The following is an 18,501-nucleotide window of genomic DNA, read 5'->3' as shown; positions in this document are numbered from 1 at the left end:
ATCTGACTTTGAAAGTTTGTCCGTGCAGTACTTTCCATTGTTTGACATTCTATAAAGGGGAAACAAGAAACAAAGCCAGGACCCTCGCTATTCATAATATATGATAATGATTTGGATATCTCCAAATTTGAAGATGATACAAAGCTGGATGGGAGAATGAGCTGTGAGGAGGATGCAGAGATGCTTCAGTGTGATTTGGATAGGCTGAGGGAGGGCAAAATGCATGGCAGATAAATGTGAGGCTATCTACTTCACCTGACAAAGAATAGCACTCCAAAAGCTTGTGATTTCAAATAAACCTGTTGACTATAACCTGGTATCATGTGACTTCTGCCTTTCTCTACCCCAGTCCAATCCCAGCAGCTCCACATCATTAAATCCGTAGGTTCTTGATAGAAATGTCTATCTTGATCTGAGGTTCATTTATCCAAATGGATGCTGTGTTAACCCCATTCATTTATCTCGTTTAGATGTAGTCACCACAACAGTTCATGATGACAGTATGATGAGAGGTAATGATGCTACTTTTACTGAAGAAAATTAAGGGTTTTCTTAAACATTACAGCAGTTTTGATAAGCTTTTGATTAAAGCAGCAATTTGGAGGATACATTGCGAGCATTATTATTTGAGTGGGAGCAGTGAAATGATGTGAAACATGTATTATGCGGTAATGATCAATTATAACACACTTCAGTAACAGTTTAAGGATCTGGTCTACACTCTCGGTGTCAGCTGAGCATAAATACAGAGGCAAAAGCTAAATGGTAATTTGCTCCATTGAATGGTTATGATGTAGGGGTACCGGTGTTGGACGGGGGTGGACAAAGTCAGAAGTAGCACTTCCCCTGACAAAGGAGCAGCGCTCCGAAAGCTCGTGATTTCAAGTGAACCTGTTGGACTCGAACCCATTGAATGGTGTGCAACTTCCTCATTCCTATCTTAATCACACTGAAAGTCCTTGGGCATTCACTATTCTCCTGTCTGCCTGGACTGGAGGAGAAGGGGAGTCTCTCAAAAATCCTGGAGTCTGTTTGTTCTGGGATGCTGTGAGTCAGAACCTTCGCCTCCTGCAGGGGTCAGGCTAAAACAGGAAAGGGCATTTCATGAGAGTGGAATGTTGGGAATCGTTTTAACTTCAGTTGAAGAGCCTTAATGACCAATTCAATGCAAACAATATTTTAACACATCATGATTAGGACAAAGCAGCGAATATTTACCCCAAATTACAGGAAGAGGTAAAAATGCCCAGGTGCATAGCTGTTATATATGTGCTACTATATATGCACCATTTTTAGATTAGATTCCTACAGTATGACAACACGTCATTTGGCCCAACAAGTCCACACTGATCCTCCGAAGACTAACCCACCCAGACCCATTCTCCTACCCGATATTTATCCCTGACTAATTCACCTAACACTATGGGCAATTTAGCACAGCCAATTCACCTGACCTGCACATCTTTGGATTGTGGGAGGAAACCCGCGCTGACACAGGGAGAACGTGCAAACTCCACACAGACAGTCACCTGAGGCGGGAATCAAATCCGGATCCCTGGTGCTGTAAGGCAGCAGTGCTAACCACTGAGCCACTGTGCCGTCCCAAGAGCTTTAATCAAAAGCTTATCAAAACTGCTGTCTGTAACTGTCTCTGTAAAAAATAAATTTAATATTCTTTTTAGAAAGAGGCATCAACTCAAAAAAGTAACATATTGCAATCAGAGAACTGTTGTAAACTAAAGAACAAAGAACAATACAGCACCAGTACAGGCCCTTCGGCCCTCCAAGTCTGCGCCAACATATTTTGCCCTTCCATACTAAAACTGTCTTCATTTACAGGATCCATATTCCCCTCTTCCCTTCCGATTGATGCATTCATCTATGTGCTTCTTGAATGCTCCTACTGTGTCTGCTTCCACCACCTCCTCTGGTAACATGTTCCAGGCACTCACCACCCGCTGTGTGAAAGATTTGCCTTGCACATCTTTTTTAAATTTCCACCCCTTGCATCTTCAACATGTGTCCCCCTAGTAATTGACTCCTCCACCCAGGGAAAAATCCTCATACTTTCCACTCTATCCGTGCCATTCACAAGCTTATAAACTTCTATCCAGTCGCCCCTCCAACCTCCTGCATTCCAGTGGAAACAAACCCAGTCTGTCTGACCTTTCTTCAGAACTAAAATCCCCCACACCAAGCAACATCCTACGAAACCTTTTCTTTTCTGGTGACTCTTATATACAGTTGAGCATTTAAAGGACCCTTTTCTCATTTGGGATGGAGTTAACTGGGAGAAAGGATTTCAATTTGGAAATTTATATTTTTAATGTGATGATAGATAGCATGCAGATAGGTTTCCAGTCTGACAGGTCAGCGCATGTTTTAAAGTTGGAGAACTTAATCATAAAAGCTTTTCATGGAGTGAAAAAAAGCTGAATTCCTGACTCTTGCTCAATTAACTTCACCTGTCTTCCACTTTTATTCCCACCTTGTGGGAGTGAAAGTTCACTCAGAGAGTTGTTAGTGTAAATCCAGCTCCAGAGATTTCAATTAAATATTTAATGAGATCTTCTAGTGCAACACTGCAGGAATGCTACACTGTCAAAGAAGAGGGTTTCAGTAAATCCATTAAATCAAGTCCCACCTGTTGAACCAAGGCAGGTAATATCTTGACAAAAATCTGTACTGAAAAAAGGTCACTGGACCCGAAATATGAACTCTGTTTCTCTCTTCACTGATGCTGTTAGACCTGCTAAGTTTTTCCAGCAATTTCTGATTTTTCTTCTGATGTTCAGCATCTGCAGTTCTTTGGGTTTTTTTTTATTTTGGAGAGTTCTCTTCCCTTGGTCAGATGTCCTAGATAATATTTGTTCTCGAACAACATTATTAAAACAGTAAATTTGGTCACTCCAGCATTCAAATTAACAGAACCTTCACTGCTCTGCCTCTTAACTTTGCAACAATGACTACAATTTAAGCAAGTTCTTCATTAGCAATTCTCTAGAAAGTCCTGCCTTGTGAAAGGTGCCAAATAAATGCAAGCCTCTCATTTACCTTCTTTTTAACCACACACTGCCTTTATGAATTGGCCCAAACAAAAGCAAAATGAAGGTTTTGAATAATAGTATAGATATAAAAAGAATTGTTGATGTGAGTGTGTACTATGATTATAGACATGAAATCTGGAAAACAACATCACCTTTATTTTCGGTTGATAGACACCTTTAAGTATGATCTAAGTAAGGGACTGCAACAGTAAACGAGTGCACACCTTCAGCTTAAAGAACTTATTAAGTCAAAAACAGAGTTGCTAAATAACGTGCTGGTCAGGAGAAAGCACTCATTCAGGGAGGTGAGGCAAAAGTAATTTGAACAAAAACAGTCAGTCAGAGAAAACAGTGCAGCAAGAAATGACTTGAATTGATAAAATGGACACAGCAGAACTTACTGAAACTGAAGCAGTTGTTTTCATTTCATCTATGCACCAGAAAAAATCCCATACTGATCAACAAATGTTTCCTTGGCAACCAAACTATCACAGGAGACCTAAGCTAACAAATGAAAAATGATTCCTGCAGTTACAACCATGACAGAAACAAAATCATTGTTTGGTTGTTGCTTAGTTTTGCTAGGACTGTATGTTTTCTATTATATTGTTAGTCATCAGTGCTTCATCAATTTAGTCTTTGTAAGTTTCTCTTTGCAAAGATCGAAAATGGATGTCACTTACATTTAGTTCTGTTGACTCTGAAATTGCACAGGTTATGATCAGAGTGGTTACAGATGAGTAAACGTCCCGATGCTGTATCTCACTGCAGTTTGCAGAGTCATCTGGAGGCTACCTCATTAGCTTGGTTTAAATGCATGGTTGCAGAGATAACTCCTCTGTTCGAGAAAGTAAGAATTATAGCCCAGTTTGACAGGCATTCATTGCTATCATCAATGACTGTCCTATTATTTGAAGATGACATCTACTCAGTATCACAGGTTTTCGTGTGACTGAAAGGACTGCTTTCTGACCCAATTACCCTTGGGTCAGGGTGGCTGATGAGTAGGTAGGATCCAGAGAGCAGGATTTGCAGCAAATTGTCTTTCTTCCTCTGCTGCCACTCTGCCTCATCATTAAGGTGCTTTTGGGACACAACACATATTGGATTTGATGGACAAGCAGTTGCCAAACTGAATAACTGGTAGCAAGTTCCTCACAGCCACTAACATCAATGCTGTCACACCACAAGGAGAGCCTCAGTGTATCTTTGGAGCACTTCCTTTGTCCTTCCTCAGAACATTGGCCATTTGAGAGTTGAGAGAATGGGGGGGGGTGTTTTTTGGTCATCTTGATATCGCGGTTGGTCCATCACAGTTTATTTTTAAGCATTTTTATTTGAATATTTGTTGAACTACCTTCAAGAAGTATTTGCCTGGCTGTCCATCCATTGAACCCAGGAGATGTGGTGGAGGAACTGCTCCAATGTTGTTTTGTCTCTGGAGTTGGAGTTGAACCAACAACTTTCTAACTCAAAGGCAAATTAATGAATGGGTGTTCAAGTCGCTCTGGAACATGGCTCAGTCTGGCAGCTAAGAATGCTGGAGGTTCCAATGTTCATTTTTTTACATGTATGACCAGGAATCTCTCACATTCTTACCACCTGCAATTTTAATATGTGTTATCAAGTTTGCAAAGTGATCCTCAATTGGCTTGACCATGTTATGAATGCACCATCTAGGGCATTGTGCCATGGGGTAGTGTTTGATACTGGAGTTTCAGAATCAGAGACAAGAACACTCCCCCTTCTTCCACAACATAAGAATAATACTAAAGTGGAATGCAATGATTGTAAAGGATATTGTTGGGGGAAAGGGTTGAAGTCTTAGTTTTGCTGTTTGACATAAAAGTAGATAAATCCCCAGGACCTGATCAGATGTACCCTAGAACTCTGTGGGAAGCTAGAGAAATGATTGCTGGGCCTCTTGCTGAGATATTTGTATCATCAATAGTCACAGATAAGGTGCCGGAAGACTGGAGGTTGGCTAACATGGTGCCACTGTGGGCAGTAAGGAAAAGCCAGGGAACTATAGACCAGTGAGCCTGAGATCTGTGTTGGGAAAGTTGTTGAAGGGAATCCTGAGGGACAGGATGTACATGTATTTGGAAAGGCAAGGACTAATTTGGGATAGTCAACATGGCTTTGTGCGTGGGAAATCATGTCTCATAAACTTGACTGAGTTTTTTGAAGAAATAACAAAGAGCTCTGATGAGGGCAGAGTGGTAGATGTGATCAAGATGGATTTCAGTAAGGCGTTCAACAAGGTTCCCCATGAGAAACTGATTAACAAGGTTAGATCTCATGGAATAAAGAGAGAGCTAGCCATTTGGATACAGAACTGGCTCAAAGGTAGAAGATAGAGGGTGGTGGTGGAGGGTAGTTCTTCAGACTGGAGGCTTGTGATCAGTGGAGTGCCACAAGGATGCTGAGTCCACTACTTTTCATCATTTATATAAATGTTTTGATTGTGAGCATAAGAGGTATGGTTAGTAAGTTTGCAGATGACACCAAAGTTGGAGGTGTAGTGGACAGCAAAGAACATTACCTCAGATTACAACAGGATCTTGATCACATGGTCCAATGGGCTGAGAAGTGGCAGATGGAGTTTAATTCAGATAAATGCGAGGTGCTGCATTTTAGGAAAGCAAATTAGAGCAGGACTTATACAATTAATGGTAAGGTCTTAGGGAGTGTTGCTGAACAAAGAGACCTTGGAGTGCAGGTTCATAGCTCCTTGAAAGTGGAGTCGCAGGTAGATAGGATAGTGAAGAAGGCGTTTGGTATGCTTTCTTTTATTGGTCAGAGTATTGAGTACAGGAGTTGGGAGGTCATGTTGCGGCTGTACAGGATATTGGTTAGGCCACTGTTGGAATATTGCATGCAATTCTGGTATCCTTCCTATCGGAAAGATGTTGTGAAACTTGAAAGGGTTCATAAAGATTTACAAGGATGTTGCCAGGGTTGGAGGATTTGAGCTATAGGGAGAGGTTGAATAGGCTGGGGCTGTTTCCCTGGAGCGTCAGGGGTTGAGGGCTGTCCTTATAGAGATTTATAAAATCATGAGAGACATGGATAGGATAAATAGACAACTCTCTTCCCTGGAGTGGGGGCGTCCAGAACTAAAGGGCATAGTTTTAGGGTGAGAGGGGAAAGATATAAAAGAGACCTACAGGGCAACATTTTCGCACCGGAGTCGTACGTGTTTGGAATGAGCTGCCAGAGGAAGTGGTGGAGGCTGGTACAATTGTCACATTTAAAAGGCATCTGGATGGGTATGTGAATAGGAAGGATTTGGGGGGACATGGACCGGGTGCTGGCAGGTGGGACTAGATTGGGTTGGAATATCTGGTGGACATGGACGAGTTAGATCGAAGGATGTGTTTCCATCCCCTCAGATATCTCTACGACTCTCTGACTCTAAGTTTCCAAATTGTGTTTTTTTCTCTTTGTACTAATTCCTGTGTGCAATAAATTTTGAAATTATAGAGTCATACAGCACGGAAACAGACCCTTCGGTTCAACCAGTCCATGTCAAACATAATCCCAAACTAAATTAGTCCCACCTGCCTGCTCCCGGCCCATATCCCTCCAATGTTTTCATGCCCAGCAATATTCTGCCAAACCTCTTATGAATCCTTTCCAGCTTAATAATACCCTTTCTATAACTAATAGTGGCCTTACATGCACATGTTCAGTGTCTGACTACCACATTAAAATAAAACTTATGATCCATCAAACCGGATTTTACTCTGGAGTCTGTTCGATCCAGTATTACCATTTGCTAGGATTGTAACATTACCTGGAGTCTGATAAGCAAAGAAACTTATTGTCCTGTAGATGTGAAATCTGCAATGTGTTTGAGGTCAAGGAAGTGTTTCTATAGATTGTCATGCTTCACTGGGATAAGGAACTGAAACTGAAGTTATGCTATTCCTAAAGTCATCATAAAAATTTAAGATTTTTTAAAGCATGCAAAACTTTACAATATTCCTGTCTTTTAGACCCAGGACGTGAGAAAGCATGGACCAGGTCTTAATACTTTACAAAAAATTATTACAAATAAATAGATTCTAGACATAGGTAAACAATTCTGATCTGTCAATGTATAACTGTATTAGTTAAAACAGCACCCTTCATAAAATTTCCCTATAAACACATGTATAGAAACATAAAGGTAATCAAAAGAAAACATGGATGCCATGGGCAGAGGGAAAGTTTTGGAAGAAATGTAGTTATCCCTGTTGATAGGGTTCATTGAGATGATCCGTTTGGCACATCAGGAATTGTTGCTTCTTGATCTTCCTCCTCTGGGTACCTTCACTTATTTGCATGAGACATGGAGTGACTGGTTCATAGCTTATAAAAACTACAACTTATTGGCTGAGAGCCACAGCTTATACCATCTGGGCAAGTTAAATAAACTGCTTTATTCTCTCTATGTGTGCTGCAGAGAAAAGGACATCTCTTTTTTTATCCCCCAGAGGTTCAAGTGAACTTTAACAATTGATGTCATGTCGGCCCTGATAATGCATTGAAGGTGTGAGGTGCCCTGTGTGAGACTGGCTGTGCCACAATGTTCAGGCCAATTATTAGATTACTTACAGTGTGGAAACAGGCCCTTCGGCCCAACAAGTCCACACCGCCCCGCCGAAGCGTAACCCACCCATACCCCTACATCTACATTTACCCCTTACCTAACACTATGGGCAATTTAGCATGGCCAATTCACCTGGCCTGCACATCTTTGGACTGTGGGAGGAAACCGGAGCACCCGGAGGAAACCCACGCAGACACGGGGAGAATGTGCAAACTCCACACAGTCAGTCGCCTGAGGCGGGAAATGAACCCGGGTCTCAGGTGCTGTGAGGCAGCAGTGCTAACCACTGTGCCACCGTGCCGCCCAAATATTTCTAAAACATAGATTTACAGAATCTTACATGAATTCATGCAATTGTTGGCAAAATAAAATGTAATTCTGCAAGTACAAATTTACCCCACAAACTTATATGTGTGTGGGTGTGTGTGTTGGGGGCAGTGGTTATGAGTGTCTGTGAGAGAGTGTGTGTATGTGTGTGAGTGTGAGTGTAAAGGGGTACAAGTCTGTGAGAGGATGTGCGTGTGTGTGTGAGTATGGGAGTGTATGTGTGAGCACACATACACACATTCTCTCACAGACACATAACCCCTCCCCATACGTACATACATACACACACACATATATATATATAAGTTTGTGTGTACACCACAGTCCAACACCGGCATCTCCAAATCATGACACTCACAGCTGTTCACCTACCTGGGAGCCAATTGTATAATACTTGGCAGGCAGAAGGTCATTGTCATCAACAACTGGTCACCAGTCCCACACCAGTCAGGAAAGCACAGCAGGTCAGGCAGCATCCAAGGAGCAGGAGAATCGACGTTTCGGGCAGAAGCCCTGCCTGAAGAAGGGCTTATGCCTGAAAAAAAAGAAAGTTCCTGAAGAAGGACTTCTGCCCGAAACGTCGATTCTCCTGCTCCTTGGATGCTGCCTGACTTGCTGCGCTTTTCCAGTAACACATTTTTCAGCTCTGATCTCCAACATCTGCAGTCCTCACTTTCTCCCACACCAGTCAGAATCTTGCTGCTTGCCACAACTCCATCCATACATACCCCTTGGTTCCAGCTCATCTGCAAACTAGGCTTCCCCACTGCTTGAGAAACAGCTGTGAAAACAGCAATTACAAGGAGCATCAAGTGATTCACTTTAGAGAAGTGCAACAGAAGTTCCCAATTCTTCATTCAAACCATCAACAGCCTTGTTTCATGGCTATACATAGCTGCACAGGAGCAAGGCAACTCAATCAACTGCATAATAAATACAACAAAATTTAAATAATGCAAAATATGCAGGGTGTCTAAATTAGTTTCCTCTATAGCAGTCTGATTGCCTCCTGAAACAAAATACAAGATGAAAAGGGCTCGACATGCTGAATGTCAAGGTTGAAATGCCAACATGGTTATTCTTCTGGTATTTTTAGTACTTGTGTAATTAATTTCATGCATAATTTATTTGATTCTAATTCTCTTTTTATTACAATACTATTCCATGTATGTCTTCACCCATGCTAATCTCAATGGTATCACATTCAACCAATACTGAAGAGAGCAGAATAAAATATCCATTCTAGTCACATGCACTCAAGTACAGAAGTACAGGAGAGCAGTGAAAAGTTTAGATTGTCACCCCACATGACACCATCTTAGATACAAAATACTGAGGTACAGATTTCAGATACAAAATAGAAAAATTAAAGGAAATACAAGAAAAAAGTTACGTTACTTACAGTTATTCAAAGTATACGTTATAAAAATGAGAAATAAAGTTAAAAAGAAAAACATTATGGTCTTTCTATAAAGAGACTGCACCAGATCAAAGCAATAGGCTTTCACACATGTTCTGACCAGGCTCACAAGGAGCTGACCTCCCACACCATCCCGAGGCCAACAAAACCTCAAGTGTCCAGCCCACTGACCACCCTCCAACATGCAACCACCAGCCCACTTACTGTGGCTTCCATCCCACTGACCATCCCCTCTCCACTCTGACCTCCATCGCACTGACCATCCCCTCTCCACTCTGACCTCCATCCCACTGACCATCCCCTTTCCACTCTGGACCTCCATCCCACTGACCATCCCCTCTCCACTCTGACCTCCATCCCACTGACCATCCCCTCTCCACTCTGACCTTCGTCCCACTGACCATCCCCTCTCCACTCTGGACCTCCATCCCACTGACCATCCCCTTTCCACTCTGACCTCCAGCCCACTGACCATCCCCTTTCCACTCTGACCTCCATCCTACTGACCATCCCCTCTCCACTCTGACCTCCATCCCACTGACCATCCCCTCTCCACTCTGACCTTCATCCCACTGACCATCCCCTATCCACTGACCTCCATCACACTGACCATCCTCTCTCCACTCTGACCTCCATCCCACTGACCATCCGCTCTCCACTCTGACCACCATCGCACTGACCATCCCCTTTCTACTCTGGCCTCCAAATCACTGAATATCCCCTCTCTACTCTGACCTCCATCCCACTGACCATCCCCTCTCCACTCTGACCTCCATATCACTGACCATCCCCTCTCCACTCTGACCTCCATCCCACTGACCAACCCCTCTCTACTCTGGCCTCCAAATCACTGAACATCCCCTCTCTACTCTGACCTCCATCCCACTGACCATCCCCTCTCCACTCTGACCTTCATCGCACTGACCATCCCCTCTCCACTCTGACCTCCATCCCACTGACCATTCCCTCTCCACTCTGACCTCCATCCCACTGACCATCCCCTCTCCACTCTGACCTCCATCCCACTGACCATCCTCTCTCCACTCTGACCTCCATTCCACTGACCAGCCCCGCTCCACTCTGACCTCCATCCCACTGACCATCCCCTCTCCACTCTGACCTTCATCCCACTGACCATTCCCTCTCCACTCTGACCTTCATCCCACTGACCATCCCCTCTCCACTCTGACCTTCATCCCACTGACCAATCCCTCTCCACTCTGACCTCCATCCCACTGACCTTCCCCTCTCCACTCTGACCTCCATCCCACTGACCATCCCCTCTCCACTCTGACCTTCATCCCACTGACCATCCCCTCTCCACTCTGACCTCCATCTCACTGACCATTCCCTCTCCACTCTGACCTCCATCCCACTGACCATCCCCTCTCCACTCTGACCTTCATCCCACTGACCATCCCCTCTCCACTCTGACCTCCATTCCACTGACCAGCCCCGCTCCACTCTGACCTCCATCCCACTGACCATCCCCTTTCTACTCTGACCTTCATCCCACTGACAATCCCCTCTCCACTCTGACCTTCATCCCACTGACCATTCCCTCTCCACTCTGACCTCCATCCCACTGACCATCCCCTCTCCACTCTGACCTTCATCCCACTGACAATCCCCTCTCCACTCTGACCTCCATCCCACTGACCATCCCCTCTCCACTCTGACCTCCATCCCACTAACCATCCCCTCTCCACTCTGACCTCCATCCCACTGACCATCCTCTCTCCACTCTGACCTCCATCGTACTGACCATCCCCTCTCCACTCTGACCTTCATTGCACTGACCATCCTCTCTCCACTCTGACCTCAATCGCACTGACCATTCCCTCTCCACTCTGACCTCCATCGCACTGTCCAACCCCTTTCCACTCTGACCTTCATCGCACTGACCATCCCCTCTCCACTCTGACCTTCATCCCACTGACAATCCCCTCTCCACTCTGACCTCCATCCCACTGACCATCCCCTCTCCACTCTGACCTTCATCCCACTGACAATCCCCTCTCCACTCTGACCTCCATCCCACTGACCATCCCCTCTCCACTCTGACCTCCATCCCACTAACCATCCCCTCTCCACTCTGACCTCCATCCCACTGACCATCCTCTCTCCACTCTGACCTCCATCACACTGACCATCCCCTCTCCACTCTGACCTCCATCGTACTGACCATCCTCTCTCCACTCTGACCTCCATCACACTGACCATCCCCTCTCCACTCTGACCTTCATTGCACTGACCATCCTCTCTCCACTCTGACCTCAATCGCACTGACCATTCCCTCTCCACTCTGACCTTCATTGCACTGACCATCCTCTCTCCACTCTGACCTCAATCGCACTGACCATTCCCTCTCCACTCTGACCTCCATCACACTGACCATCCCCTCTCCACTCTGACCTCCATCCCACTGACCATCCCCTCTCCACTCTGACCTCCATCCCACTGACCATCCCCTCTCTACTCTGACCTCCATCCCACTGACCATCCCCTCTCCACTCTGACCTCCATCACACTGACTATCCCCCTCCGCTCTGACCTCCATCCCACTGACCATCCCCTCTCTACATTAGCCTTTAGCCTGCTCTGCATTGGGGGAAACACCAAAAAAGGTGGAGAGAAGGAAGCAAATGGGAAATAAACAGAAGGAGGAGAAGAGTTCTGGTCTAAGTGGCCTACTTCGCTGTCCTGCATATTGGTATTGGAACACAAAGCATAAACTGAATAACGGTCTTTGGGGTGGAATTTTATTGCTGAGTTCATGATCTTATGTTTTACTGACATGATGTTGCGAACAAGACATGATTGCTTTGAAAAGGTAACTGATGATGGTAGGTTTACATTATGAGAAAGTATTTATCAGGAAGGAAGCAAGACACAAGTTGGCTACAACTCAATTCTATAGCGTGACAGGTTTAAGGGACTGAATGGCCTCTTCCTGTGATTCTATGTTCTTTAGTTCATGTGTACTCTATTGCCAAATGATGAACATAAGAAAGATTAATCATGTTTCAAATTTCTGCACAAATCAAGCAAATGATCTAAGGATTGAAAGAAGGAATTTAGTCAGGATTAACGTACGGTAAAAGTGAATTTTGCGAAGATTTATAGCTCAGGTTGAAGTGCTGAATGTATATTTGCTCGCTGAGCTGGAAGATTCATTTTCAGACGTTTCGTCACTCTACTAGGCAACATCATTAGTGAGGTAAAAACAATGACTGCAGATGCTGAAAACCAAATACTGGATTAGTGGTGCTGGAAGAGCACAGCAGTTCAGGCAGCATCCAACGAGCAGCGAAATCAACATTTCCTGATGAAGGGCTTTTGCCCGAAACGTTGATTTCGCTGCTCGTTGGATGCTGCCTGAACTGCTGTGCTCTTCCAGCACCACTAATCCAACATCATCAGTGAGCCTCCAGAAAAAGCACTGGTGGCATGGTCCGCTTTCTATTCATGTGTTTAGGTTTCCTTGGGTTGGCAACGTCATTTCCTTGGGTTGGCGGTCTGCTACATGGATGACACCTTTGTCATCACTAAATAAAACAAATTGGAGGAAACCTTCAAGACCATCAATAATACCCTTACTGGCATAGAATTCACTAAAGAGTAGGAAAACAACAACAAACTGCCATTCCTAGATGTCACAGTAGAGTCAACAACCAATGGGTAACTTCAAACCAGTGTCTACAGGCAAACAATACATACGGACTAAATACTGAACTACAGAAGCAATCATGCTAACACCCACAAATGAAGCTGCATTAGAACATTATTTCAACAAGCTACCACAGACTACAGCACAGAGGAACTACACAGGGCAGAGGAAAATCACCAATACAGCATATTCAAAAAGAACGTGTACCCAATGAACACAGTCCGCCGATTTCTCAGCAAAAAAAACCCCAACGAGCAGACAAAACACGTCCAGAAACCCAAGCCACTCTCCCCTACATCAAAGACATCTCGGAAATGACTACCAGACTACTCAGACTCCTTGGCATCATGGTCACCCACAAACCCACCAACACACTAAAACGGCAGCTAATGAAGTTGAAAGACCCCATGTAGACAACAAGCAAAATAATGTCATTTACAAAATACCGTGCGAGAACTGTAACAAACACTGCATTGGACAAGCAGGCGGAAAACTAGCCACCAGAATACATGAACATTGACTAGCCACAAATCGACCTGACCCTCTCTCACTAGTACCCTTACATACAGATAAGGAAGGACACCACTTCGACTGGGACAACACATCCATCCTAGGACAAGCCAAACAGAGACATGTGCAAGAACTCCTAGAAGCATGGCATTCCAACTGGAACTCTATCAACAAGCACATAGACTTGGATCCCATTTACCACCCCTGAGAAAAAGAACTGGAAATGACATCACCACATGAAATGGCATCACCAACCCAAGAAAACCTATACACATAAATAGAAAGCAGGCCATGCCACCAGTGCTTCATTCGGAGGCTCACTGATGATTAGATTAGATTAGATTACTTACAGTGTGGAAACAGGCCCTTCGGCCCAACAAGTCCACACCGACCCGCCGAAGCGCAACCCACCCATACCCCTACATCTACCCCTTACCTAACACTACGGGCAATTTAGCATGGCCAATTCACCTGACCTGCACATCTTTGGACTATGGGAGGAAACCGAAGCACCCAGAGGAAACCCACGCAGACACGGGGAGAATGTGCAAACTCCATACAGTCAGTCGCCTGAGGCAGGAATTGAACCCAGGTCTCTGGCGCTGTGAGGCAGCAGTGCTAACCACTGTGCCACCGTGCCACCCACCCACCGTGCCGCCCACCTAGTTACCTAGTATAGCGACGAAACATCTGAAAATGAACCTTCCAGCTCAGCGAGCAAACCTACATCCAGCACAGTAAAAGCTTTAAAAGAAATGTGCCTTTTCAAATCATGGAATCCGTACAATGTGGAAGGAGGGTATTCAGCCCATCAAGCCTACACCAACCCTCTGAACAGCATCCCACCCAGCTTCACCCCACCTCCCCCACCCTAACCCCATAAATGTGTGTTTCCCATGTCTAGTCCACCTAAACCATACGTTCCTGGACACCATGGGCAATTAATGACTGTGCTTATGGAAAAGGCCCCACTCAATGCAGCAAACAATGTGCATGCGTTGTATCCGAATGTATCTAAACCTTGGGACTACTCTGAAAATGGGCAGAGGCATCTGTAACAACGGAAACTCAGCAACGTTTGCAGCAAAACCCCAACCATTATATTGTATCCTTGAGGAAGCAATTTGCAATCTTACCAGAGACAACTATGAGCTCTCCTTGATAGTGGAGGGAACTACTGTATATATGTTACCACAAATTACACAGAAAGGAAGAAATTTGCTTTTTTATTTAATGAACATCGCTTGGAATAACATCCCTACTTTCGTAAATGAAAATTCTAATATTAAAGGTGAGCACAAGTACCTACATAAAAACAATTGCATTCTGAGTGCAGCTGGAACATGGTGGCCATTTTTAGTGGTAGTGTCGAGTCACATACATTGGCAACACACAATTCATTTTCTCAATGGCTCGTGGAATCTGAACTCAGTAGGCATTTATTTCTTTTCACTCATCTATGGGACATGGGCTATGTAGGCTGGCCATGGTATTTATTTCTGGATTAGTGGTGCTGGAAGAGCACAGCAGTTCAGGCAGCATCCAAGTAGCTTCGAAATCGACGTTTCGGGCAAAAAGCCCAAACGTCGATTTCGAAGCTACTTGGATGCTGCCTGAACTGCTGTGCTCTTCCAGCACCACTAATCCAGAATCTGGTTCCAGCATCTGCAGTCATTGTTTTTACCACCATGGTATTTATTGGCCATCCTTAGTTGCCCTTAAAAAAATGACGATGAGCTTCTTTAAGCATTGCAGTCCACGTGCTGTACTTTGACCCACAATGCCCTTAGTGAGGGAATTCCAGGATTTTGACCCAGTGATAGTGAAGGAAACATATGTTTCCAAGAAGAGATGCTGTGTGGCTTGGAGGGGAACTTGCAGGTGGTAGTGTTCCCATTAATCTGCTGCTGAGATGTCCGTCACAGTATTCCTAGTGTTTGACATGCTCTTGTAGCCATTGTATTGATGTGGCTAATCCAGTTGAGTTTCTGGGCAATGGTAACCACCAGAATGCTGTTAGTAGGAGATACAGTGATGGCAATGCCAATAAATGGCAGAGGACAATGGCTAAAGTGTTTCTTATTGGAGGTAGTCATTGCCTGGCATTGTGGGACACAAATGTTACTTGTTACTTGTCAGCCCTAGCCTGGTCAATGTCCAGATCTTGTTGCATTTGAAAGTGGATTGCTTCAATATCTGAGGAGTTGTGAATGGTGCTGAACATTGTGCAATTATAGGCAAGCATCTCCACTTCTGACTTTACTATGGAGGAAAAATCATTGATGAAGCAGCTGGTTGGGCCAAGGAAACAACTGTGAGGAACCGCAGGGATGTCCGGAAGCTGAGATGATTGACCTCCAACAAGCACGACCATCTTCCCATGTGTCACGTATGACTCCAGCCAGCAGAGAGTTTGCCCCCTGATTCCCATTGTTTGGCCAGGGCTCCTTGATGCCATACTCAGCCGAATGCAGCTCTGATGTCAAGGGCTGTCACTTTCACCTTCCCTCTGGAGTTCAGCTCTTCTGTCCATGTTTGAACTAAGGCTGTAATGAGGTCAGGAGCTGAGTGACCCTGGCAGAACCCAAACTGGGTGTCACTGAGCATGTTATTGCTGAGCAGGTGCTGCTTGATAGCGCAGTTGATGACACCTTCCGTTACATTACTGATGAGAGAAAGGCAGCTGATGGTGGTTGTCCTTTCCTTAGACAAGACATGCTTGGACAATTTTCCAAGTCATCAGGTGGGTGCCAGCACTTGGCATCTTCAGGTATGCCTGGCACTGTTCGGGGCATGCCCTCCTGTACTCTCCATTGAACCAAAGTTGATCCCGAGTGGGGGATATGATGGGTCATGAGGTTACAGATTGTGCTGGAGTACAGTTCTGCTGCTGTTGATGGCCTCATGGATGCCCAGTCTTGAGCTGCTAGATCTGTTCGAAGTCTGTCCCGTTTAGCACAGCGAGAGTGTCACACAACACGATGGAGGGTACTCTCAATATGAAAGTGGGATTTCGCCTCCACGAGGATAGTGCAATAGTCGCTCTTACCGAAACTGTCATGGAAAGATGCATTTGCAGCCTACAGATGGGTAAAGATGAAGTACATTTTTCTCTGTTGTTTCTTCTCCTACCACCTGCCGCAGATCCAGTCAAGCAGCGATGTCCTTTAGGACCCAACTAGCTCGATCAGTAATGCTGCCGTAGAGCCCCTCTTTGTGGTGGACATTGAAATCCCCTACCCAGAGAACACTTTGTGCCATTGTCATTGTCAATGCTTCCTCTGAGTGTTGTTCAACATGGAGGAGTACGGATTCATCAGCTGAGGCAGGACAGTACGTGGTAATCAGTAGGAGGTTTCCTTGTCCATGTTTAATTTGAAGCCATGAGATTTCATGGGGTCCAAAGCCAATGTTGAAGACTCCCAAAGCAACTCCCTGCCGACTGCACACTACTATGCATCACCTCTGCTAGGTCTGCCCTGAACTTGCAAGCAGTAGTGCTCCCACATACTTGCTGCTCTGGTCCTTCTAGATAGTAGAAGTCATGGGTTTGGAAGTTGCATTTGAAGGAACATTATTTTGCTACTGCAGTGCATCTGGAAGTTGATACACATGCCTGACACTGAGTGTCAAAGAGGGGGAGTTGAAGGGGGTAATGTCATAGAATAGTTGCTGATTAAGCAGATTGCTTTGCCATGGTGAAGGTCACCTCTTTGGATACAGTGAAAAGATGCTCATTTGCAATGACACTGCAGGGAATGAAGATATTTACTGATCACACAATTAATGGATACAGATTATCAGAAGGTGTTAATAATGTATTTTAAGAAATGGGATTTTGCCCATTTGATCTACAGATTGAAATGCATATACATAGATTATTTATAGGGCTTGAATTGTTCACTAGATTATAATGAGGAAGAACAATAATTACTGTTTAAATCCTTAGGTTGGGAAGAAAAATTCCTGGAAGTGAATCTTTTACTTTTGGATAAAAGAACTATTGATATGGCACATGATCTAGGGTTTTTTTTTGTAAGTATCAAGCTGCAAATGTAAGGACATTAATTAACATGCAATCGGAGAATAGTTGAAAGAACACAGGAAGCCTTACAGAGTTTCCAGGATTAGATCTGTTTTCCCCTCCATCACTGAATATTGTATAAGGACTCATAAACTCATAACTAATTTCTTCAAATTGAAATTGACTCGATATCTACATAGAACGTAGAACATTACAGTGTAGTACAGGCCCTTCGGCCTTCAATGTTGGGCCAACCTGTCATACCAACCTGAAGTCCATCTAACCTACACTATTCCATGTACGTCCATATGCTTGTCCAATGACGACTTAAATGTACTTAAAGTTGGCGAATCTACTACCGCTGCAGGCAAAGTATTCCATACCCTTAAAAGTCTCTGAGTAAAGAAACTACCTCTGATATCTGTCCTATATCTATCACCCCTCAATTTAAAGCTACATGAAAATTAGATGGTAAAAAGAAGTGACCAAATATTCTATAGAATAAACTTCAGTTCACTGCTTGGGTCAAGGAAATAATCTTGAGAAAGCAATTAAATGCAAAGAATGATTGAAGTTGAGGTTAATATTGTGGAATCCGACTGATTCTGCTAACTGTGTACCTGAATAAAGAGCAGTGCAGCAAACCTCACACCTGTTCAAACGTCGAATCAGAGTTTGGTCCGGAGTTGAATACCTGCATTGTCAAGTCCAGCAAGCCACATGGAAACTATTACAAAGGCAAAACCTCATCTCATCTCAATTACAGCAATCTGTTTTCTGAGTGTTAACTTGGCTACAGATCAAACTGATCATGTTGTGATTTCCTGAATTTCACAGTCCAGCGATGGAGCATTTCTCTTGATGTCTGCCAGATCGTTAGAGTGAGAATTACCCCGGGACAACTCA

This window comes from Chiloscyllium punctatum, chromosome 22 (assembly GCF_047496795.1).
Source record: "Chiloscyllium punctatum isolate Juve2018m chromosome 22, sChiPun1.3, whole genome shotgun sequence".
NCBI classification, from domain to species: Eukaryota; Metazoa; Chordata; class Chondrichthyes; order Orectolobiformes; family Hemiscylliidae; genus Chiloscyllium; species Chiloscyllium punctatum.
The sequence above is the reverse complement of the archived record's forward strand: the minus strand, read 5'-3'. Positions refer to the sequence as shown.